Genomic DNA, 25131 nt, shown 5'->3' on the forward strand with positions numbered 1-25131 from the left:
AGAGAAACATGGACCACGATCCATGTACTTATGTGTCAGATTGCATTGAAACTTGGCACATAGCTTTCCCTTGGTCCACTGATCCCTGCTATATGGTTTTTGTATGATTTGGACTTGTTTAGGTCATGCAAAAGTCAATTCCTAGGTCTGCTTTTGGCTCTTTTTACCCATGTTTTGAAAATTTTTAACAAAAATTCTTTGGGGACTTTTGTTCACAATGGTCTATGCTACAGGCTGGAAAAGTTTTGTCTAAAAATTCCTCAGGGATACATGGATCGCGATCCATGTTCCACCACTTTTGGATCTAAATTTTGGTGTACTAATAGCTTGTAATGTTTTTGGCTTGCTCACAAAGAATTTTTGGATTTGGATCAAATTTGTCCAACCAAAACTGATTTCTATAGTTTCTTGTGACGGTTTTGAGAATGTTTAATTTTTGGCTCTTTTGACCACTTTTTGCAACTTTTTTGCAAATGGTTCTTTTGGGAAAAGTGTTTGTCTATGTCTCAGCTATCTACTGCTCAAATCTCATCCAAAATATTTTATGAGGTACATGGATCATGGTCCATGTTCCATCAAATCTGAATACCAAATTTGGCATGCTCATTACTCGCAGTATCGGGAGTCTACTCCTCCACTTCTTTTTGAATTTGGACAAATTGTTCCCAGTCCAAAGTAAGTTTTTATGTCCGCCCTGCGATTTTGACTAGTTTCTGTATTTGGACATTTTGACCAATTTTTTTTCAATTTTTTGCTATGGTCCCTTTTGGCAAAGCTGTTCCACCTAGTTATCAAGGATATACTTGTCTAATATCAGTCCCAAATGTCAGAAGGTACATGGATCGTGATCCATGTTTGGAAGAATTTTTTCATGAATTTTGTTTAGCTGGTTCTCTATTCCATGTAAAAGCCAAATCTCAGCCTTTTTTGAATTTGGATCCCAAAAAGTTGAAAAATCCTAAATTTTGTGTCTACAATACCTATTTTGCTTTTTTGTTTTCCTAACAGCCAATTCTGATGTGATTTTTGAGTTTTTCTTTCAAGAAAACTTGATCAGAGCAATATCCCACTGATGCACGGTGCCACTAATCACTATTCTGCAAAATTGCTCTCTGGGTACATGGATCACGATCCATGTTTCTCCACAGATTCTGGCAAGACTTTCCAGATTACTTCTAGAGAGTATGACAATGCCCTTGATCCACGATTTTTTGAATTTGGCTCATTTTTTAGGTCTCCACCATCAAATTTTTAGAATTTCAGAGCTATGGTCATTTCGGCCAAAATATGGTTTTCACCATTTTTTCCCTCAATCTTTTAGCCCAAATTTGATAGTGGTAGTTTCTACTTACCCTACTCCTAAGTACTAAAATGAAACATGAAATAAAAACAAACAAAATGGTACAAAATAAAGTCAAAAAAAAAAACAAAACAACACTTTGAAATCATAGAGAAAATCAGAGAATGAAATGCTTTTGGCTATCTCACCCACAACCCTCTTCACCTCTCGAGAATAGATCTAGCAAGTCCTCAACTTCTAGACTCTACAAGCACTAAACCCCATGTCTAGCTGCTTCACTGCTAAAGTGTAAATGGAATAGAAGACATATCTTCAAAAACGAATGCTCCAAATACACACTAGGTCACTCACCATCTAAATATCATATCCCCAACAACGACGCCAATGTTAGTGGGTCGTCGCCGCAACGGACATATGTAGCATAGGTATCAGGCACTAACATAATGTCAATACTCAGGGAAGTGACTCGAATGGGGCACGGAGACTCTTTGAGGTTGTCAATCTCAAGAAATGAACCTTAATAAGCAAACGCAATAACTCAACACTCAATGATCAGGGAAATCTGCTTATGTCCTTTCTCATAGCTCTAGGTCATCACACCATTTCAGCACTCGAATGGACTCAAAATGCAACGAAACTTTAGGAGGAGGTCTAGGACACCTAGGGACACTATCCTACTAAATCTGGTCGCAATCTGACAAGGTACCAAAATCACAATCCATCATGAAAAAGGTCCTAAAATTTGCAACAGATCAGTGGTCTAGGAACACTCTCCTATGGTCAAAACGACAAAAAATAATGATTTAAGCACTCAAATTTGATGATTAGACTCACTGCTTCAACTTGTAATCATTGCAACTAATGAATGGTCATCAGATTTCCATATTGAAACTTGCATTGCGCTCCTCTCTCTTTGCTCTTTCATTCAAGTATAAGCATTGTCAGTTTTGTTGAGGTTCGCGACTACGTGTAGTGAGCTTCATAGCTTGAGCGTACATTTTCAGAGCTCCCTTCTTCTCCAAAGATAAGCCCTCCTTTATACCTAAGGATTTCTAAATGGCCAATGGCTGACTCAGATGTACCTTTACAATCATCATGATATAATTAGAACTCAGGGAATTGACCTGGGACTCTGGAATCAGGATTTACACAGAGTATCATTACACTAGCTCAAAAAAATAATAAACTACAAATGTGATGTCCAGCTACGTCTCCAGCTCGGTGGGTCCCTGTTCGGTCAATCCTCAAACATTCTAGAGCAAAGAGAGAGTAACACAATGGAAGTTTCAAAATGGAAATCTAACTATCCATTCATTACTTGTGATGATTACAAGTTGCAACAGCTTCGTAGCTTGAGCGTACGTTTTCAAAGCTCCCTTCTTCTCTAAAGATAAGCCCTCCTTTCACATTCAAGTTATTGACCTTTATACCTAGGGCTTTCTAAATGGCCAATGGTGGCCGACTCACATGGACCTTTACAATCATCATGATAGAATTACAACTCAGGGAATTGACATGCTACTCTAGAATCAGGATTTACACAGAGTATCACTACAGTAGCTCAAAAAATAATAGATTACAAATGTGGTGTCTGGCTACGTGTCTGGCAGGTGGGCACACGTTCGGTCAATACTCAAACATTCTGGAGAAAAGAGAGAGGAACACAATGGAAGTTTCAAAATTGAAATCTGATTACCCATTCATTAGTTGAGATGATTACAAGTTGGAGCAGCTTCGTAGCTTGAGCGTACGTTTTTAGAGCTCCCTTCTTCTCTAAAGATAAGCCCTCCTTTCACATTAGATTTATTAACCTTTATACCTAGGGCTTTCTAAATGGACAGTGGCCGACTCACATGGACCTTTACAATCATCATGATATAATTACAACTCAGGGAATTGACCCGCTACTCTGGAATCAGGATTTACACAAAGTATCACTACACTAGCTCGAAAAAATAATAGACTAAAAATGTGGTGTCCAACTACGTGTCTAGCCAGTGGGGGACACCCATTCGATCAATCCTCAAACAAGTTGGATCTTGAGCTTTCAAGAATGTGTAGATCTACACCACTACAAAATAGAGGGAAAAGGACTATGGTGAGCGCTTGCGTGAGAGAGGGGGTGGAGAGGGTGAGGGAGATAGAGGAGCTCTAGATGTGTAGGCTATGAATTTTAGAGAGAGAAAAAGAAGCCATTACTCAACAATTATAACCCACTAAACTCATTTTAGAGAGAGAGAGTCTACAACACCTCCAAAAGGGGAGGGGAAGGAGGGGAAAGTGATAAAATTTGAAAATCTACTAGGTGAGAAATGTAGTAGGATCCACATGGGGGAATGTGGGAGAATACTAGTTGCCAAAAGGCCACCTCTAGGTAGTTAAGACTATATTCTTTCCCTAAGTGAGTGGATCTAATGATTAGATCTCCTTTTGGCTTCCGTTTTGCATAAAAAGAAATATGCATTTTCAGGCCTAGCCCATTAGCTTGGGTCAAAGCTTGACTAGTAGTTTAACCATTTCATTAATTGTCCCAATAAAAGGGCCCAAGAACAAGTCCTAATGTGTACATTGATTTTGACCATGAGACCGGTAGATAGAGCGTGAGTCTAATTGATAATGTAGATAGTTTGATAGATAGAGCATGAGACTAATAGAATGAGTATGAGACCCAATAAATTTTGATAATGAGACTGATAGGTAGAGCATGAGAATTATAGATAGAATATGTGTTGGCACACGGACTAGACTGGCACCCTCCTAGTCAACCCCTTCATCATAAGCCCTAAAATTTTGATATCCCATCATTATTTTTGCAAAAAACCTTTACAAATATATGAGAGTCTGTGTCCAAAAATTATATTGGATCGAGAGATCCATATGTCCATATTTCCATATTTAAGTAGTCTTAAGAGCGAAACAAGTTGCGAATTTCCATATGCAGTATGAAGGATTTGGATTAACATTGGAAGGGGATGGCATTGACTTGGTTCCAACCATTGAACAATCGATATTTCTTACACATTCATCACCTCTACAAGAGTTTACTGAGGAATTCTCCAAACAAGGAACCAATGTCCCAAATCTATTCTTTTAAGCAAAAGCAGAACAAAAAGGTGAAGGAAGCTTTGCTTCACTTCAAATAATACATTGAGAGATGTTTAGTGCAAAAGTTATCGCAAAACGATCGACTATCAATTTTCTTCATAGAGGGCTTGAGAGACAAAACTCTCAACAAGGACTTACACTTGAAGGCATGCACCACATTTGAGCAAGTCACTAGAGAAGCGGTATATCTAGTCGACAATTGCAAGACATATGGAGAGGTAGCAGAGGGCGTAGACATAAACACTAGCAGTGCCTCTTCTACAGCCAACGAGTCAGCTCTACAAAACATAGTGCTCCTACTTCAATCACAAAAAATGTGGATCAAGTGGTCAAATACGTGATCCGTAGAATAAACCAAACATATAGGTAGAATCCCAATCTGAGACCATAGCAGCTGCAAGGAGTTAATGCTCCAAGAGTGTTGAAGTGGTATGCCATTGTGCAGAAACACACCAATGAAAATACCAATGAGTGCTTTTACAACCAGAATTATGTGAGGGAAACACCATATGGACCTTCGATAGTGCAACAATTTCCACCGCCTCCGAGGTACCAGATTGGACCCAATAATGCAGCACAAGGAGGAGACGAACCGCAATCGGTTTTGGGCCAATATCCTCCTTTGCCTCATGAAAATCAAGCTATTGTTTGATACACATAGACGTCCGAGCTACTCATGAGTCAAATAATGATGCCACCAATGGTTTATTAAGAGGAACCCACAAAAACCCATGTGAGAGAATCCAAGGTGTAGCATATGCTACCGAGGATAGTCCATTTTGGGCAAACGCGGATGAAGCTACAGAACCTTTATATGTGGCTCAAATAACCAGAAACCAATTTATGATGGATGAAAATACACTCATATTCGTAGAAAACCCAAAATGTAACCCTCCCATCTCGAAAGCTTGAATGCCCAACTTAGTGTCCAACTCCATTGATATGAAGTTCTGAGTAGATCCATGGTCAAAGAAGATGAAGGCATCATGCTCCCTTACCTTTCCCCAAGCATAGGAGAGAGATGATCCTTTGCAATGAGCATACTCTTTTGGAGCTTCGATGGTGGAAGCCCTAGGAGTCTCATTGCGAGCATTTTTCTTGGGGCAAGAACGATAGCCATGTCCTTGCTCCCCACAATTAAAACACTTATGGTCCTTGTGAAAAGCTTCAAGCTCTTCATGAGAGAGTTTATCTTTACCTTTGTAAACTCCCTTCTCCTTGGACCTATTGTTGTTGTTGTAGGAAGCACCTTGGGAAGAATTTGTGGCATTGGTTTTCCCATTTGCATCATTTTTTTGTTTTCCATGGGTTTGACATTCCGTCTAGCCCCTTGTTGAAAATTGATGCAGGAAGCAACCATGGTGTGGTGGATTACTTCGGCGATAGAACCAAGCCGTTGGGAGTTGACATACTCGGCCATTTCTTCAGATAATCCCCACAAAATTGTTGCTTTTGCTCGGTAAAGTCTATCTTTTGGAAGACACTAGCCTTGAGATGTAAATCCCAAAAATTTTCCACATATTTGTGAATAGACTCATGTGAGAGAAGCTTCAAACTGCACCATTCGATAAGTACTTTGTCCTTTGCATCGCTTGCAAGGAATTGCTTCATGATGGAAACTCGTAGAGTTTTCCATGTCTTTGGGGCTTCATCGTTGCCACAAAGGCTAGCCCACCATTGACGAGCAGATTTCTAGAAGTGCATAGCTACATGGCGTAGCTTGGAGGACTCCGTGAAGCCCTCTTCTCAAAAGGCCGCATCAAATTGTTGGATGAAGGCCAATACTTTGTCGATGGAACCAAAGGTGTCATCTTAGGTGAGGAAAGAGATACTCTTTCCTCCGTCTTTGAACTTCTTGATCTTTTGTGATCTTCACCATGCAGGGTATGATTTGCGATGTCTTCCCCTCTTGTATTCTCTAAGAGAATAGCCATAGCTTTCTTTGGGAGAGGAGGAAGGTGAAGAAGAAGGAGAAGATAGTGACCTCTTTCTTGATCTTTTCTTGCTTTGTTTCCTCTCTTCCCTTTTGGAGTGACGAGGAGAAGGATTGTGTGTTGACTGTTCCCTCATGGGAGGAGTTGGCAATCGTCTAGACTACCTTCTTCATGGAGCCACATCTTCAAAGGAACTTAGGGATTCATTACTTTCTTATTCTTTGGATTCCTCCTCTCATATGGGAGAGAGTCTTCTTTTGGGGTGTTAAAGAATGTGATGTTAAAGAATATGTCCATTGTGCTATGGGCGGCTGGACACTCACTATACTATGTTGTAAATATACTTTGGATAATAGTTCAAAAGAGAAGAAGAGAAGAGCAGCTCGTTGAATGGTTGCTGCAGGGTAACGATTGTGTGTGTGTGTGTGTCTCGATGTGTGTTGGTGTGTGTGTGTAGTCTTCTTTCCTACCTTCTCCATCACCTGCGCACTCTACAAAGTGGTATCAGTTTAAGGAGCTACAGTCAATACACAGGTTTTCGCAGCTCTGGAAAACAGCAAAAAAGAGAGGTTTTTTGGTCATAACTCCCTCACCCGAACTCGGAATACAGTGATCCAGGAGTTTATCTTTATGTTTTTGGGCGTTCCGGACGCATTGGCATACTCAGATTTGTCAAAATCTGCAATTTTCTGCAGCAAACAGCCAGCTCACACAAGCATAGGAGATGTCCAGTTTTGCACTTGGCAGTAGATTTACATACAGGTTACAGGTGAAGAATTCAACATTTACACAGGTTTTGGAGAGCGACATAGAGCTTTTGCATCATGATATTGTGTTATCGAAGATTATGTTTGGTTGTTGTGGATCCGTTATGGACAGCCGCCTATGTAAGAAAGGTTGTGGGAAGAAGTTGAGGCGGTTATATTGTCAGATTGAGTACTTTGTGGTTATGTATGGATATGCGGTCAATGTATTTTGGAAAATTGCAACCTTTGTGAGGGTCGAGTGAGGTTTTTTAAAGCCTTGCCTTGGGAGCTTTGGTACCTTGGCAAGGTGGATTAGGTACTGGAGCGAACCCACGACTGGCCCCGCGAAAGACCTCATATGTCGTTTACGACTATGGGAAGAAGGTGGATGTATGGATATGTGGTACAGGACAGCGTATGGATTGCATTTGCATATAGGTCCATGTGGACATTGTTTTAGAGTATTTATGCATAGTACTGAGTCAGTCTGTGGCAAAGTGAGTCAGTGGATTTTCCCTTGGCAGTGAGAGATTTTCTGTCAGTGTTTATGAGCACTTTGGTTGAGATTGTCACTTGAGATATTGTTCAAATACAAACGAAACTCTGCCGAAATTTTGTCAAAATCCTTTGGAAGAAATTGAGAGAGTGAAGATGGCAGAAAGTTCAACTCAAGTCACACAGATTGTTGGAGAGAAGCTGATCAGAGAGAACTACAGCATATGGTCTTACAGGATGGAGAACTTTATCATGGGCAAAGGTTTATGGGATTATATTACAGATGAACAAGAGTGTCTCGAGGTTGGTTTGGAACCAAATAGAGAGAATGTTGAAGCACATAAAACATGGCAAGCAGGAGTAGAAACTTACAAGAAGTGGATCAAGAATTCAAGGAAAGTGATGCATTGGATTTCACTATGCATTAGTGACTTCTTTATACCACATGTGAAGAAGGCTCAATCTCCAAAGGAAGCATGGGAGATACTAGCAAGAATGAACAGCTCCAATACAGAACCACGAAAAGTTCACTTGAAGCAAAGGTTACATTGTGTATGGCGAGGAAATAGATCCATATCAGATTATGTGACAGAGATAAATCAAATACAGGAAGATCTTGCGAGCATTAATGTTGAAGTTCCAGATGATGACTTAGTTTCAGTGACATTGAATGGTTTGGGACCGGAATACAAGTCATTGGATACATCTATATATGTTCGAGGACACATGCCTGATTTTGAAGAGTTAGTAAACCTTTGTTTGCAAGAAGAGGTGAAGTTAGGCAAGTCAGGTCCTTCTACATCAAATAACAATTCCAGAGATCAGGTTTTTTACTCTAGAGGTCGTGGAAACAATAGAGGTGGAAGAGGAAACTATGGTCGTGGAAACAATGTTGGAAGAGGTCAATGGCAAAACCAACAAAGTCAAAGTTACAATGATTATAGCCAAAGAGGCAGGGGGAGAGCCCGAACTCGTGGACATGGAGGTGGACGATTTGTACATCCTCAAAGAGATGGATATTGTAACAGATGTGGCATTTATGGTCACTTTGAAAGAGAATGTTACACAAGGCTAAATCAAAATCGTGATCATGGTGGAAGAGGCCGAGGTTATGGCAAACATGGAGGAAACTTTGTTGGATACAATCCTCATGATCAAAATATATATGACAATAGGTCGAGTGGACATTTATTTCCTATGGAGCATGTTGTTGGAAGCATGGTGGAGCCACATCATACAGATGATTGGTATTTAGATAGTGGTGTCACAAATCATATGACATATCATGGTGAATGGTTTGACAGAAAAGAGAAGTTAGAAGAGGATGAGTTTGTCGCTACAGGTGATGATACTATGCATCGGATTACACATGTTGGTTCAGTTCCATTGCTAGAAAAAGACGGGACATACAACACATTGGGAGATGTTCTATATGTACCTTCAATCACAAAGAATTTAGCATCAGTTGGACAAATGACAGATCAAGGGTTGCAAGTCCGTTTTAATCGTTATGGATGCTTCATAGAGGAGTTTCACAAAGGCAGACCAGGAAAGATATTGGCACGTGGAAGAAAGAAAGGTCGCTTGTTCTCATTGGAAGCTGGAGATCCATGTTTACACAGTGGTATGTATGCAAACAAATCAGGCACTCAAGATGATTGAGCAAATTTATGGCATAAGAGAATTGGTCATGTCAATTTTAGAAGACTAAAGCATATGCAATCAAATCAAATTGTACGTGGATTACCAAAGTTTGGCAGATTGAATTTTGATCATGTTTGTGAAGCTTGTCAATTTGGAAAGCAATCTCGTTTACCATTTCCAAAGAGGGGGAGAATTAGCCAAAGTCCTTTGGAAATTGTTCATTCAGATATTTGGGGACCTTGTGATCATGCTACACCAAATGGTTGTCGATATTTTATCACATTTACGGATGATTACAGCAGAATGACATGGGTTTACTTTCTAAAGGCAAAGTCAGAGGCATTTGAGGTATTCTTGGAGTTCAAAGTTATGGTTTAGAAAGAGAATGGTTGTCAAATTAAATGCCTACGTACAGATGGAGGGGGAGAGTACATGTCACACAGTTTTGATGATTACTTACGTGAACAAGGCATAAGAAGACATATTACTTGCAGATACACACCACAACAAAATGGAGTTGCTGAGAGAAAGAATAGAGTCATAGCAGAGATTTCAAGAGCCATGATGAATGAGATGAATATGCAATTAACATATTGGGCTGAAGCAGTTCATACAGCAGTACACATTATGAATCGAACACCAACAGCTGCCATTCATGAAATTTCACCTTATGAGAGACTTTATGGGATCAAGCCAACAGTTTCCTACATGAAAGTTTTTGGATGTGTTTGCTATGTTCATGTGCCAAATGAAGCAAGAAAGAAGATGGAGCCAAAGGCAGTGAAGTGTATATTCTTGGGCTACCCAATTGAAAAGAAAGGTTACAAGTGCTATGATCCTATGACAAGACAAGTTTATGTCAGTAGAGATGTCAGATTTTGTGAGCATGAACCATGGTATAAACCAAAGCCAGTGATGATAGAAGATGAGTATGAAGAGCAAGAGAATGTGCGTCATGTTGTTGATAAGCCAGGACCATCAACAAGAACTATTTCAGGACCACATATGGCAGAGGAGAGTACAAGAAGTGCCAACCCATGGAGTGGTCATTTGCGAGATAAGAAGCAAGACGAGAAAGGCAAGAAGAGAGTGGTTGAAGAGAGTTATGGAGATGAAAGCCTCGATGAAGAGCATGGTTTACCACATTTGCGGATACCTGGCAATAAGCATATTGAGAAATATGTACCCCCATATGCAAGAGTTGAAGAGAAGAGTGCACCACAGTTGAGAAGATCAGAGAGGGTGCCTTATCCAGTTGATAGATTGACATACAATGGTTACATGCGTACACATTATGCATACATGGTTTCACGTGTGCAACATAAAGAGCCTACATGTTTTCAAGAGGCAATTGGAAAATCAGAATGGGAGTCAGCTATGGATGATGAGATGGATGCTCTTGTGAAGAATGACACTTGGGATTTGGTTCGCTTGCCAAGTGGAAAGAAAGCAATTGGTTCAAAATGGGTATACAAAGTCAAGTGCAAGTCAGATGGTAGTGTGGAAAGATACAAAGTGAAGCTTGTTGCTAAAGGTTATGCACAAACAAAAGTTCTTGATTATAATGAGACATTTAGTCCAGTTGCAAAGATGACAACAGTCAGATTGGTGATAGCAATGGCAAGTATGTTCGGTTGGAAGTTACGGCAAATGGATGTGGATAATGCATTCTTGAATGGTGACTTCGAAGAAGAAGCTTATATGATACAGCCAGAGGGTTATCAACATCCAGAGTTTCCATATTATGTGTGTAAGTTGAAGAAAGCATTGTATGGTTTAAAGCAAGCATCTAGAGCTTGGTGTGAAAAGATAACCAGATTCTTGAAGAAGATTGGATTTAAACAATCTACTGCTGATCACTCATTATTTTTGAAGCATGTTGATGGAGAGATCGTCGTTATTGTTATCTATGTTGATGACTTGATTCTCACTGGAAGTCATGCTGAGCAAATTTTGCATGTCAAGAAGAGTTTGTTAAGAGAATTCAACATGAAGGACCTTGGTGAGTTGAGATATTTCTTGGGAATTGAAATTGTCAATACTTTATCAGGAATTTGGATGATACAAAGACAATACGCATTGGATATACTTGAGAAGTATGGAATGACAGCATGCAAACCGGTTGATACACCTCTTGATCAAAATGTGAAGTTGTTTGATGATGGACATTACATTGAGGATGTCACTATGTATCGCAAGATGGTTGGAAGCCTTATTTACTTGACAATAACAAGGCCAGATTTGAGTTATGCAGTGGGTGTTGTGAGTCAATTCATGCAAAATCCATGTAAAAGTCATCTTGATGCAGTGAGACGGATTATGAGATATGTGAAAGCCACTGTCAGTTATGGAATGTTTTATGAAAAGAATGAGAAGCTTTGTCTTTATGGTTACACAGATGCAGATTGGGCAGGAGATTTTATGGATAGAAGATCTACAAGTGGTTATGCATTTTCCATTGGCAATGGTATGATAAGTTGGAGTAGCAAGAAGCAATCAACTGTAGCATTATCAAGTACAGAAGCTGAATATCGTGGAGCAGCTTTGGCAGCATGTGAAGAGTCAAGGTTGAGAGTACTTATGGTAGAATTTGGTTTTGACTATCTTGACAGTGTCATTATATATTGTGACAATATTAGCAGCATCATGTTGGCAAAGAATCCAGTCTACCATGCTCGCACTAAACACATTGAGGTACATTATCACTTCATTAGAGAAAAAGTTTTGGCAAATGAGATTGATTTGGTGTATGTGAAGACAAATGATCAAGTTGCGGATATATTCACAAAAGCTCTTGGAAAGGAGAAGTTTTGCTACTTTCGTGAAGCATTGGGAATCCATCATATGCAAGCTCACTCTGAGCTTGAGGGGGAGTGTTAAAGAATGTGATGTTAAAGAATATGTCCATTGTGCTATGGGCGGCTGGACACTGACTATACTATGTTGTAAATATACTTTGGATAATAGTTCAAAAGAGAAGAAGAGAAGAGCAGCTCGTTGAATGGCTGCTGCAGGGTAACGATTGTGTGTGTGTGTGTGTGTCTCGATGTGTGTTGGTGTGTGTGTGTGTAGTCTTCTTTCCTACCTTCTCCATCACCTGCGCACTCTACATGGGGGTCTCATCAAGAGGCCTCCTAAGCTCTCTCTCCTCTGGGAGAGGAAGGGAAATCCCATAAGCACGCAGTTGTTGAGTAACTTTGGCTTACAAAGTAGGGTTGCCTATAGCTTGATGCAACCTAGTAACAAGATAATTGATAAACATGGGGGCATCATCATTAGCACCTTCATGTGCAAAATCAAAGCTATCAATGTTCATTCTACTCTCTTGGTTATTGTCAGCCATGCTAATTATACTTATGTGTTTACTTAGTGTATTATTTTGCAATTCAAAACCTTAGTTGCTACTCCTCTTAGCTTTTGAAAATAAGCTCTTAAGTATCTACACCCACGGCTCAAATTGGTTAATTATAGAGAGTAGTAGGGTGGGTCTAACATAGCAGAATTGCCGAGGGATAGCTCCTTTCAAAATTCTTATAGCTCAATAATGGTAAAGCCGTAGGCAAGTCTAAAAATACCCCATTATTAAGACCAAATCTCCCGAGGTGTCCACCATATCCTACATAGTGGGCTCAACAGAACCGATAATAGATCCTAGTGCTACTTACCCTAATATAATTAACAAAATCAACCATTAATAGGATACTTAAGGACCTCTCTTCTTAATCAAGAAAAGAGAAACCAAATGCTCTGATACCAATGTAATGGAAATGTCCTATGAACTTTGAGAATATCGGAATTAAGAGAATTAAAGTGAGCATTTATGTGAGATCACTTTGAAAACATAGAGGGTGAACTTAACTGATGGTAGCAACATAAACATAGTACTTAATTAACTTGGAATGAACAATACTTTTGCAAGAGAGAGAGTATTAGAGAACATGACAATAGTTGAGGACCGGATTTACTTGGAGCCAGTCCCTATTATAGATTCTCCCATCAAGAGAGACTTGTTACAATACAATCTTTGTGTTTCTTGTGACTTTGGTGATGCTATGAAGATGGAAAGCTTCATGCATCATGAGCAGAACATAAACTTTGCAAAAAGCATTAACTATCCCAAGGCCTCAAATACCTTCGAAGGTGGAGAGAGCTAGCGGGGAATGAGGGTAGGGAAGAGGAGGAAGAATCATCCATAGGAGAAAGAAATAGTTCCTCACTTATCATTACTCTTCTTGATTAGCATAGCATAATAGCATAGTAATGAAGATAAAGAAGATGGCAAGCTTAAGCATTGAAGCATGGCTCTTGGTTGGATTTGCTTTCCATAGCCAAGATTGTTGGTGTAGGCTCTCAACTTCCCAACTAGCTTGGAGAAGGAGATGGAGCTCTTGCACTTTTGCACTCCACACAATGAGAGAATGTGTGTGTGTGTGTGTGTGTGTGTGTGTGTGTGTGGGAGAGTATACCCCCCTCTCATGCTTGGTCCACACCTCTCTCTCTCTCTCTCTCTCTCTCTCTCTCTCTCTCTCTAGTAATATTTAATTATATCATTTGGGACATGTGTCCTCTGTTTCCTCTTTGAGAGAAGGAACTTAATTATTTATTTTTATGCATCTAAATTATCATTGAACCCCTTTAAAGCCTATCCAATAGGATTTAAGTACATCATGAGGGCCACATGTGGAGAATTTTGGCGTGTGTTTTTTTATGCTTCTTAAGTCATTTGGTTTGAATTGAACACTTAAAGCACTTAGTCAATGACGCATGGAAACCATTTATGCCTCTTGAGAGTTTATCTTTGAATTGAACACTTCAAACCTTAGTCATTTTAGGCATAACAATCACCTCAAGCTTTGGGCAAGGTTCCCACAAACACTTAGCAACTGGACAAGCACCTCATGCTTGGGTAGGATTCCCACCTTAAGGTCAACCCTAGCTTGCCTAAGGTCAAAGAAATTTTTAACACTAACTTTTGGAGGTATTTAATGAAGCTAACTCTAAGGTCTTTAAGCTCCATTAGGTAGCATTTCTCTTTAACAGACCATCTCTCATTTGGACCCCTTTAACCTTGGCCTCGTGTTGAGACACATGCATAAGCACATGTCTATATTCTAACCCTTGTTCCCGTTTATTCTCCCACATTAAATGATCCGTATGAGAAAATCATTTGGGTTGGTTAGATATTAGATTTTATGACAAGAGTAAACATTGCTACAAAAGAAATATGGGATAAATGGGGAAGACTAACTCTCAAGAAAATGCACATGAAATTGCAACTAGCATATGGACATGTGGAGAGACCTCATAAAAATACTTAATGAGAGAAGGCTATTTGTACAAGGAAATCATATAACTGCTTCTAGAATAAGAATATAGGTATCAAGTGAGATGAACAAGAAAACGACAGAACAAATTCGAGAAGCCAATGCTGAAATTGATGACCAAAACACAGTATCTCATGCTCGTGGAACAAGAGGACTATGTCCGAGATAAAATCACCAAAAATTCCTTGAAACCAACAACTTTTTAAGTGAATCAAAGAAGCAAAGCAAAAGAAAAACCAAGGACATAGGTGAAGCATCAACCAAAATGTCCAAAATTGAACGCATAAGTGAATACCAAAAGTTGAAATGGACTCTAAAAGAGGTTTGGACAACTGAAATGGAAAGTGAAGGGGACTATAACATGGAAAAGTTTGACGTGCTCTCTCACTACGAAAAATACACCATTTAGGACCGATGTATAGTGATTGAACCAATGCAAGAACCTACACAACCAAGAATATCATATGATGGCCTAAAAATGCAAAGAGAATTGATTTTGTTGAACCAAGGGAAGAACCAAGAATGGCTTATATAGCCATGGATCTCACAAAAGAGAATGAGCATCTTTTGATAGCTACTCTCAAGCAATATAGAGATGTGTTTGCTTGAGTTTTTCTTGGTCATACAAAGATATTAAGGAAGTGGATCCAAGAATATCTCGACATACGATACCCTTTAAGAGTGATGCTAAGCCGCACAGACAACGTCTCTATACCTATAATGAAACATTTGCAAAGAAAATCAAAAGGGAGATAGAAAAACTTAAGGAAGATGAGTTTATCTATGAGACAGAGCACACAGAGGGTGTCACCAATTATGGTAGTACCCAAAAAGAATGGTAAATTGGAAATGTGCATAAATCTTAAACAAGTGAACGCTGCCACAATCCGAGATAACCATCCCTTACCCATCACAGATCATGTGATTGAGAGAGTCGCGGACAAGGAACATTACAACTTTCTTGATGGCTTTTGAGGCTACAACCAGCTCACCATAAAGCTAGAGAATCAACACAGAACGGTCTTTGCCACAAAATGGGACATATTTGCTTATTGGGTGATGCCATTTGGCTTAACCAATGCCCTTGTCACATTCCAGAGACTAATGAGTCACGTTTTCAAAGAGTATCTAAGACAATTCTTAGATATTTATATGCATGACATGTGTGCATTATCTACGCAGAGATGAATATGTCGAGCACCTAAAGAAGATCTTTGAAAAGTATAGAACATTAGGAAAAAATTGGACCCCCTTGGGTCCATGTAAGGATTCCTAATTTTAATGGATTAAAGATAATTTTGTAGGGGATGGAGGGAACAAAGACAATAAATAGGGCTACTTTTGTAGCTCTCTCTCTAACTTCTCTCTAGATAGGAGAGGGGGGGAAACTAGGGAATGAGGGTGGTAAAGTAGGAGGAAGAGGGGGGATAAAGTAGGAGAGAGAGGGGAGTAAAAAGAGAGAGAGGAGTAAAAGTAGAGAGAAGAACCATTCTCTCTCTACCTATCACCAAACAAAGAGAGTAAGTAGTTATGACAAAATCCACTTTTCAGTTCGTGCATCAATTCACCCCAAAAATTGAATTTTTAATAAAATCTTCAAAATGGATCTTTTAAGCTTTCAAAAGGTCCCTATATATATATATATAGAAAACAGTATTTTTTTAGAAGAATCTAACTTTTATAAGCTCCAAATCTAAAATTCCTTGTGTCCCTCTCTACATTAACTCCAAGAATAAATAGATAATGCCACATCATCAAAACGTCCATCTAATAAAGCCTAAAAATTGAAATTTTTAAAATTTAAAAATTTCCCTCCTTTGAGCTCAAAAATTGAACCTATATATAAAAAAATATATTTTTAAGTCTTTTTATCCCAAAAATTGTATGTTTATCCTAAAAAGTATATCTTATCAATTTTTTTCCCCATCATAACTTTTCACCATGTCTCTTCGCGACATAACCAATGAATCACCTGCGCCGTCATCTACTAGGTCAACTAATGTCAGTCTGCGTCTACCGATCGAATTTGCTCCCACAAAAAAAAATGACGAGAAAGCATCTCAACCAGCATCCGTACGACGGTTTCGAGGAGAAACCAATGTTGACTTGTGGCTTGATGGAGGGTTGTATCCAAAAGATCCTCTCGTGGGCTGTCATACGACATTCCGTACACTCCCAAGCTTAATCAAATATGTGGGAGAAGGAGAACGTGGTCTTCTTGGGTATTGTAAGAGATTGGACTCCAATCACGCAGGTGCGTCGGCATATTTCCGACAATAATGTCAAGTGTTACACATTCATTCGGCAAATCTCCAACAACAACTACATTCCACAGAGAAACAACTCAAAGATCTTAAAGCTACAGAAAGAGAGGTAACTAAGCTACAGATTGCAATGATGCACCTAAAAGCCACTCCATTTGGCATGCGTGAGCGTAAGAGGGAGTTCTCTTCCATTGAAAACTTAGCCTCTAATGGAGGAGCACGTAAGAAGCGAATCACGGCAACCAGGTATTTTTTTAAATTCACAGTGTTCATAACTCTCAAATAATGTTCATCAATTTGTAACTCGGTTCACCTTTTGAAATAGGACATATATACAAGATGTGTGTGGAAGTTTTAGATAAGAGGACCGTTGCAATCTTCTCCTAGGATGCATCTCAAAGGAAGATATACTTTACATCATAGGTTGTGAAAAGGCCAAACACATGAAAGATGCCATCACAAAGGAGATCCTAAAAAAGATCTCTAACCCTGTGTCTGAGGATGATGTCTAGAGAGCTTGTGATGAGGTTGGGATCAGCACAAATGCATACCATGCACTTCATGGATTGATGAAATATGCATTACGAGAGCAAGGCATCACCGAGAATTTATTTCCTATTCCACATAGGGTCCGACTTGCAAAAAAAGCAAACAATGATCTCGTTCGGGAATCCCTTGGCGAACACAAACACGTTGAAGGATCCATAGTGTACTCTTCCACGAGTGCCAAGTCACGTGGTAATATAAAGGAAGGAAATACTATTCCTAATGGGGCAAAGTCTTTTAGTTATCATCAATTCAACAATATTTTTGTTGACTTGAAACGACTACAACAAGCTATGTTTAAATTTTATGCTTTGTCTCCACAAGGTAATACAAATTGTAATGTCATTTTTTATTTGTATTGAATATCATTTAGTATAACAATTCAATTCCTGTGTTGTTTCAGTACTTGGAGAGAAGCTCATATTTATTCTTAAGCTAGATGAATGTCAAATTGTCAAAGGACGGAGATTGGAACGTATGAGTGTGACACTCATGAATGAGGCAATGTTTTTTGCAAAAGTCGATGCTATCGGTGATCATTCTCAGAAACCATCATTTAGTGTACAATCGGAAAAAGAAATATGGTGGTTAGGAGCTTTTGAAGTTCCGAAAGAGACTCATGAGGTGTTGGCATGGGTCTTCTCTATGATCCCGTGGATCACAGAGGTTATTAAGGCACAACTAGAGGGAGAAAAGCTAGAAGTAGATCGAGTAGGTACATTTGATGTTGAGTGGCACTTAGGAGGTGATCTAGAAACAATCAAATGTATACTTGGGTGTAAACAAGGTGCTTCATCACTTCTTCCTTGTCCATATTGTGTACGAGGATACAAGGAGAGTACTCGTGGCTCCACGTCTTCAAAGAAAAATGTCAAGGGAAGTCAGGCAACAGGGTCTATGGATGATGACGCAAGGGATTGGGTGTGCTCGGTGTTGAAGTGTCCTATCATGGAGTTCCCCAATTGGTCGACAAAAGATAAAACATGGCATCCCATTATCAATTTTCCACTTACAAATGTACATTTTTGCACTTTGCATGCCTTTATGCGTATATTTGATCGCTTGTTAAAGCTTCACATAGATTATGCTTTCACAATGAAACCACTTTCCAGATCCATGGAAGCCATTGGAATAGTTGAAACAATTCTAAATTCGATTGGATGTCATGGTGGCAATGTTTCTATCATTGGTGAGGTGGAAAATATGCATGAAGTGCCACAAAAAGTATCTATGAATGGTGTGAAAGTACGTAGGTTTTTCAAGAAACCAAAGATGCGAAAGGAGAGGGGTGAAGAGGATGCTCCATGGGAGCTATGAAAAGCGCTTCGCAAGTGTACGACCGATCAAGATTCAAATCCCGTGCTTGTAAATCTGCGTAGGCAAGTGTGGCACCACTTGGACTTAGTGCTTCAAATCATTTGGAAACCCCAAACCACGAGCGAGCAACAAAATTTGTTCAAAGATCACATTTCAAATTTCACTAAAGCATTTGTGCAAGCGTGGGGAGAGAGCAATATCACACACTACATGGTAAGTTACTTTGTTCAGTTCAAATTTTGATGCTATACATAAATATTTATTTGATCTAAGCATTTTTTCTTGATGCAGCATATTTTGTATGCGCATGGAGCATTCTTTATGTCAAAATATGGTTCATTAAACATGTGGAGCACTCAAGAAATGGAAAAATCACATTATGGAGCCAAAGGTGTTTACTTTAAAAATACACGTCACGGTGGTGGAACTACGAGATCCAACTACATGAAGGAGATGTTTGATTGGTTCTTTCGTTGTTCTTTGGGGAGATGTCATGCCATAGAGCGAGCGCGAAAGTCAAGTCTTGCCAAGGAGGTTAGGAGACAATCTCGACTTACTGCTAAAGAGAAATGGAGAAACTCCACCGGACCCCTTAATCATGCTAGGTGGCGTGAAAATCGCCATAGAGTGGGCAAACGTTGGTTACCCAACATGTAAAACAAATGATGCTATGCAATGTAATGTTTATGTTTGTAGATGTCTTTGTTGAGTTGCATATAATACTTCTCCATTTATCCATTTTTTTAATATTTTGATGATATTAAGAGTTTTTTTAAGTGGCCTGGTCAAGTGTGAAGAGACATTTTTTTTTTTTAATAGAGGGCTTTTAGAGAAGAGGGAGTCTCATTTTCAATATTGTCCCTTCCTACAACATGGCATGCACAAAGCAAACAGCAAGAAAAGATCAACCTTTTTTTGCTCACCCTCACTCAACCGTCCAAGGTGCTCAAAAACCACCTTGGATACACGAACAAGAGCTCTTAGAAGAGATGGAGAGAGAATGGTCAGGTGAAGAGCAACAAGATGGACAACCTTCACGCAAGAAGAAACGGTTAGTGACATCAGACACAGAAACCGAAATGGACAACGAAGCACAAAGCCCACCATGGAGCGGACAGGAGATCCCAAGCAATCATCGAGTTCCGGCTGGGAAGACATTGCCACGTGGCTTCGGTGCTCTGCCGTCAGATCAGCCCAGAGGTGATCATGGGTTACTAAATGAAGAGGATTTTGAGGATGTAGTAGACAAGCCAGTTGGAGCGCAAGGTGGAGTTGAAGAGCCAGTCGGAGCACATGGTGGCCTTGAAGATGCGCAAGGTCCTCCTCGCAAGCCCTCTCGTAAAAAGAAAAAGTTTTTCAAGGTTCGCCCTCGCAAGGCCCATGTCCCAGATCCTACCATCCCTCAACAACGGGCTCCTGCTGTGAAGCAACGCATTCCAAAGGCATTGCAAGAGATTCGTCACTATCAAAAAACTCCAGACCTTCTCATCCGCAAGGCACCATTCGCACGTTTGGTGAAAGAGATCATGCAAAGTTATCGAATGGCAGAATATCATCTAATTTCTATTTTTGAAGACACCAACTTGTGTGCTATTCATGCAAAATGGGTGACAATAATGCCCAAGGATTTAGCTCTTGCGCATCGAATCAAAGGAGAAAGAGATTGAATTTGATTTTTATGCAATTTTGCCAATGTATAGATATCTTTTTGAAATATAACGAGTCGTGGCTTTTTCAAATATAACGAGTCGTGTACATTTGTGTTTTAAGTGATATAAGTAAAACTAAGTAGAGAGAGAGAGAGAGAGAGAGAGAGAGAGAGAGAGAGAGAGAGAGAGATGTGGATAGAAGAGCTGTCAACCAAGTGTGGTTGATTGAATAACCAAAAAAGGCATTATATTCTTATAGTATTAGTCTAAAAAAGGTTTAAAAAGGCTGTCTAGAGGCCTACCGCAGAGGTGCGCGAGAAGGCAAAAGTAGAAGTTACATTCGCTTTCTCGCGCGCCTCTGCGGGGCAGGCCTCTAGACAGCCTTTTTAAACCTGTTTTAGGATAAAATTATAAGAATTTTATGATATTATGCTTTTTTTTATGTTATTTATATAAAAAAATCTCTATAATCTGATTCAGAGAATTGCACAATCGTATCACAAGATAGAACCAATCACGTACTGTCTATCGTACCATAAACTCAATACATAAGTTGGAAAGTAACAGTTAAAATCAATTCCCATTCGAATTTTGAAATAACAAAGTACAAAGATGTGATATATCTCATTACATATTTGTTAATTACAAGATTTATGCAGCTATTGAGTGCTTGAGCCATCTAAGATATGGCGAGCAATGTTTTCTCAGCGCTCTTGGGCGCAGGGAAGCTGTTTGTGCAGCACATCCCAAGCAATTTGTTCCACATTGCTTAGACCTACAGCTTGGCTTAAGGCCACGGTACAAAGCATACGACCACAAATGTGTGTCGCAAATGCAGCACTGGCCAGAGATTTATTTACAAGATATATAACTTGGGAGGCTTGAGATATGGTTGATAGGCATAGGATGCGGCTCATTGCTTTCATCATTGACACCCAAAATTGACCACAACAAGTGTACTCCTTGTGGATTATCGCAAAGCCGTCTTGGGGAAGCTTGCCAAGGTAATGCGCAAGAGACGACTGCCATCCAAAAGCTTGGCACCTACCATCTCCTCCCCGACCTACATGCTCATCTAGCTCCACAACATTCTACAAAGAAATCAATAGGTAAATAAGATTTCAGAATGCAACAATGAAAATTAACGTAATCACAAAACAAAAATTAATTAATACCTCTTGTTTTTTGTCGTCCTCATCGTTTATGCCTTTGCTGTCAAGAGAAATAGATGAATTGGGAGCCATAGCGACACTCTCAAGTTCATCTATATGAACAGGCATAGGAGTGCGTTGGGCTTCAAGCAATGCGTGTGTAGCTACAAACTCATCCTCCGACACAGATGAGTGCGGTGCATCTGTCACCGCCACCATTGCCAACTCCACTGTATCTACTACACTCTCTCCAAGGGGAAGGAGGCTTCGATCCAAAGGATCGAAAGAGGGGTCAATGGCAGAGGACTCTACAGTGGCACAGAGGATGGACAGACACTCATCCATGAGGATGTCAAAAGTCTTTTCAAGATCATGTAAAAACAAATATTCCTCCCCATTTATCACAATTGGGGAGAGGTGTTCAAAAAAAACCTCCAGAGTTAATTTCTCCTCCGGCGCATCTGCAGCGGGCTTAAAGGATGCTTCTGCACCCTCATCACCCATGGATTTGGCGGCATCCATGACACCTCCTGGGTAGGTTAAGGCAAGAATATTGCCCTCTTTGCTTGCATCCCAGGGCGTTGTAATGGGCTCCTTTCTGTCCTTGACGACACCCCCAAGGCACAAATGAGGTAAACTCACCTCAGATCTTTCAGGCTCCTCCGCAAGAAGAAACACAAAATTCGCCAAGCGACTTAGGAACTGGGTACCAACCTTCTTCTTTTTCAAACATGAATCTTCAATGTACTGACCTGCCTCACCCGCAATTACACAAAATCGCTGAAGTCGCTGGGTGAAAGGCCGATCGCCTTTGTGTATATAGCGAAGCAAATCGCATGGAATCCACAATTCCCCTTGTCCGACAATTGGTACAGCATACTTGTCGATGTAAAATTCAAAAAAATCTAAGATAGGCTAAAAAGATTGGCTGTTTAGGTGAATAGTTGCATTCACATCAGGGAATTGGGTGAAGAAATTGTGAAGATCGTCACGATCTTGCCACTCGGTTGTTTGTAAAAATGCTTGGAAGCGTTGTAACGCCGTGGCTTCGAGAGGGGTGGAGGAGGATGCCATAATGCTAGCTCTTAAGGTAGGAATGCAAAGAGTGTTGGAGCTCAAATGAGAGTGTGAACACGCAAAGAGTGTGAAAATGATAGGGTTTATGAGGCTTTATATAGCACGCTGTCGAGAAATTTGCGGTCTTGCCAGGAAAGCACCGGGCTTATGGCTGTGAGAGTTTGTGAGAGAACTCAACAAAAACTATATGAAGGAGTTAAACCATAGATGCCATGAAGACTAAGGTTTGGAAAGAAGTGCAATCAAAGAAGACTCACTCTTTCTCTCTTGCATTCACACACACAAAGAAAGAACGCAAAAGAGAATGTCAAAACAATACGAAGATGAAAACATCAAGGCTATGGTCATATCGTATCATGGGTAATATGAAAGGGTTAATGGATGAGTTAATGGCATTCAATCTTGGCTGACCAAATAGGCTACGAATTGTTCTTTGGAATTGTAGTTTTGTGCTTACCATAATATATATATTTTGTCTAGTGATTGGGATTAATTGTGTGTACAAATCCTCTTGGTTCATAGCAAGATAACTACGCTTACATCAAAAGAAAAATTATAGTCTATGAGAGGTAGTATGATGGGATCCGGTGATAGAAGTATTTCACTAAGCCTTTCAGGGCCAAAGAGAAACACTATACGTTGTTAAAAGTGTATTTTACGGCTAATCCATACGTTAATTCTAATAGATTGTACAGAGTGAAAGCGATAGAAATGATCATCATGTGGGTTATTCATCTAAGATAGTATGTGAGAAATGTAGATATGAGAGAAGTGAAGAGATGAAAATTTTCCCTCCCAAGCCCTATTCTTGCCCGTAGACAATAAGGATACTGCGGGGAGAGATGTACCTGTAGCAAAGAGAACCTAAAATTTGTAGAGAGGATGAATTACTAAGAGTGAGAGAGATAGATTTGGTTAAGGAGATAATATTAGATATATATATATATATATATGTTGGATTAGAGATGAAAAAGAAAACAACAAGAAATCAAGAAAACATCAATGTAGAACACATCTTACTTGAAACCCTTCGGCACCATCATTGATGGAGAGAGAAGAAGAGTGGATAATTCCACTTTGATTGATACATCAAGTGCAAGACCTTCTTTGATTAGAGTTGATCTTCCAAGGTTAGCTTGTTGCAAGAATGACTAGTCTCCCCTAGGAGAAAGTGTAGGCTTGGGCTTATGTTAATGGCTAAGTACAATTAGGCATTACTACTCACTCCCTCAATAATTCCTCTCCTCAATGGCTTGAATGCTTGAGTTCTTTCCAAGGAAGAAGAGGTCCCCTTTTATAGGTGAAGGGAACCCACAAGGGTTTACACAAGAAGAGAGGAGCCAGTGTGAATAGGAATTGGAAAAGTTGAAAATGAGCTGTCCCTGCATGATGTGAGCAGACTGGGGTCCAGTATTTTGATCATATCTCCTCAACCGTGGCTCCAAATAAAAAAGTAAAAATATGGGCAAAAACTTCAGCTCATTAGCTACGATTTTCATTTTAAAATCGTTTTCCAATTCGGATTGGAACCTTGTGTAAACAATTCATCAAAATAGGGTCCATTTATGGCAGCAAAAGTCTTCATGTGGTCTCCTTAGCCTAGACTTTCATTTAATTCCAAAGGACACCTCATGCCATATGAAAGCATGACATTGCTCCTTAACAAAGTTTTGTAATCATGCTTGCAATAATGCATTAAAATAAGTGTATCTTTGAAATCATGCCACCTAGTGTCCCACTAGGATTTGATTCTCTCCTAGTAGCTATTTAAAAAGAAATATAAGAAAAGTATAAAAAATACATAGAATATATATATATATTGGAGTTTACCCTAGCTATAGGATCTAGCTAGGGTGTGAGATGATAATGAAATAGTAGAAATAAAGAATCAATGCTTTTTGCCCCAAGTTAAAAAGGCGAAGCTATTGATGCTTTTCCCATAGTATTTTCTAATGGTAAAGTAAGGATAGGTTACCCTTGAGAAAAATAATAGGATGAGATAGAAGGCTTATTATTATACTTAAATATGCATATGTACACTATAGGAAATATAATTATGTATCTAAAAAAATACAAGATAGATCTTCTAGCATGCGTTCCCACTATGTACGTGTCACAGCACGACAACGCGTCCCCCCCCCCCAAAAAAAAAAACAATAATTAAAATATTAAACAATTTTCATAAAGTAACACAAATAACAAGAAGTTATAAAAAACTTACAAACTAAATTACAATCATTTAACTCTAAAAACACATCACTACGACTTTAAGATAATGTGCATTGCCAAAATTTGATACAACCATCTGCTTGAACTTACAATTGTGATATTATGAGAAATTTAAGTACAAAACATAACTACTCTAATGATAAAATCAAATTCTCTTCCGTCGTCCACGCCTTTTCAATTTGAATCGTGCTCTCTATGCGGCTACCAATCCAGCAAAAAAAAAAAAGAAATAGCATACCCAACTTAGAGCATGGAATAATCAAAAGAACATAAATATAACATAATTAAGAGAGAAAAATCATTCACCTTACGTCGTTCGATGCAAAATTTTGTATCTTCTCCATGCTCTA

The 25131-nt window shown here is 39.4% G+C and overlaps 1 pseudogene; it reads left to right on the plus strand.

Annotated features, from left to right (window-relative positions):
* The first annotated feature begins 16489 nt into the window (after positions 1-16489).
* LOC147437242 (uncharacterized) lies at positions 16490-17098 on the plus strand (annotated as a pseudogene).
* Positions 17099-25131: the final 8033 nt, after the last annotated feature.

Source organism: Adiantum capillus-veneris, chromosome 17, assembly GCF_014529385.1.
Source record: "Adiantum capillus-veneris isolate H3 chromosome 17, ASM1452938v2, whole genome shotgun sequence".
Taxonomy (NCBI): domain Eukaryota; kingdom Viridiplantae; phylum Streptophyta; class Polypodiopsida; order Polypodiales; family Pteridaceae; genus Adiantum; species Adiantum capillus-veneris.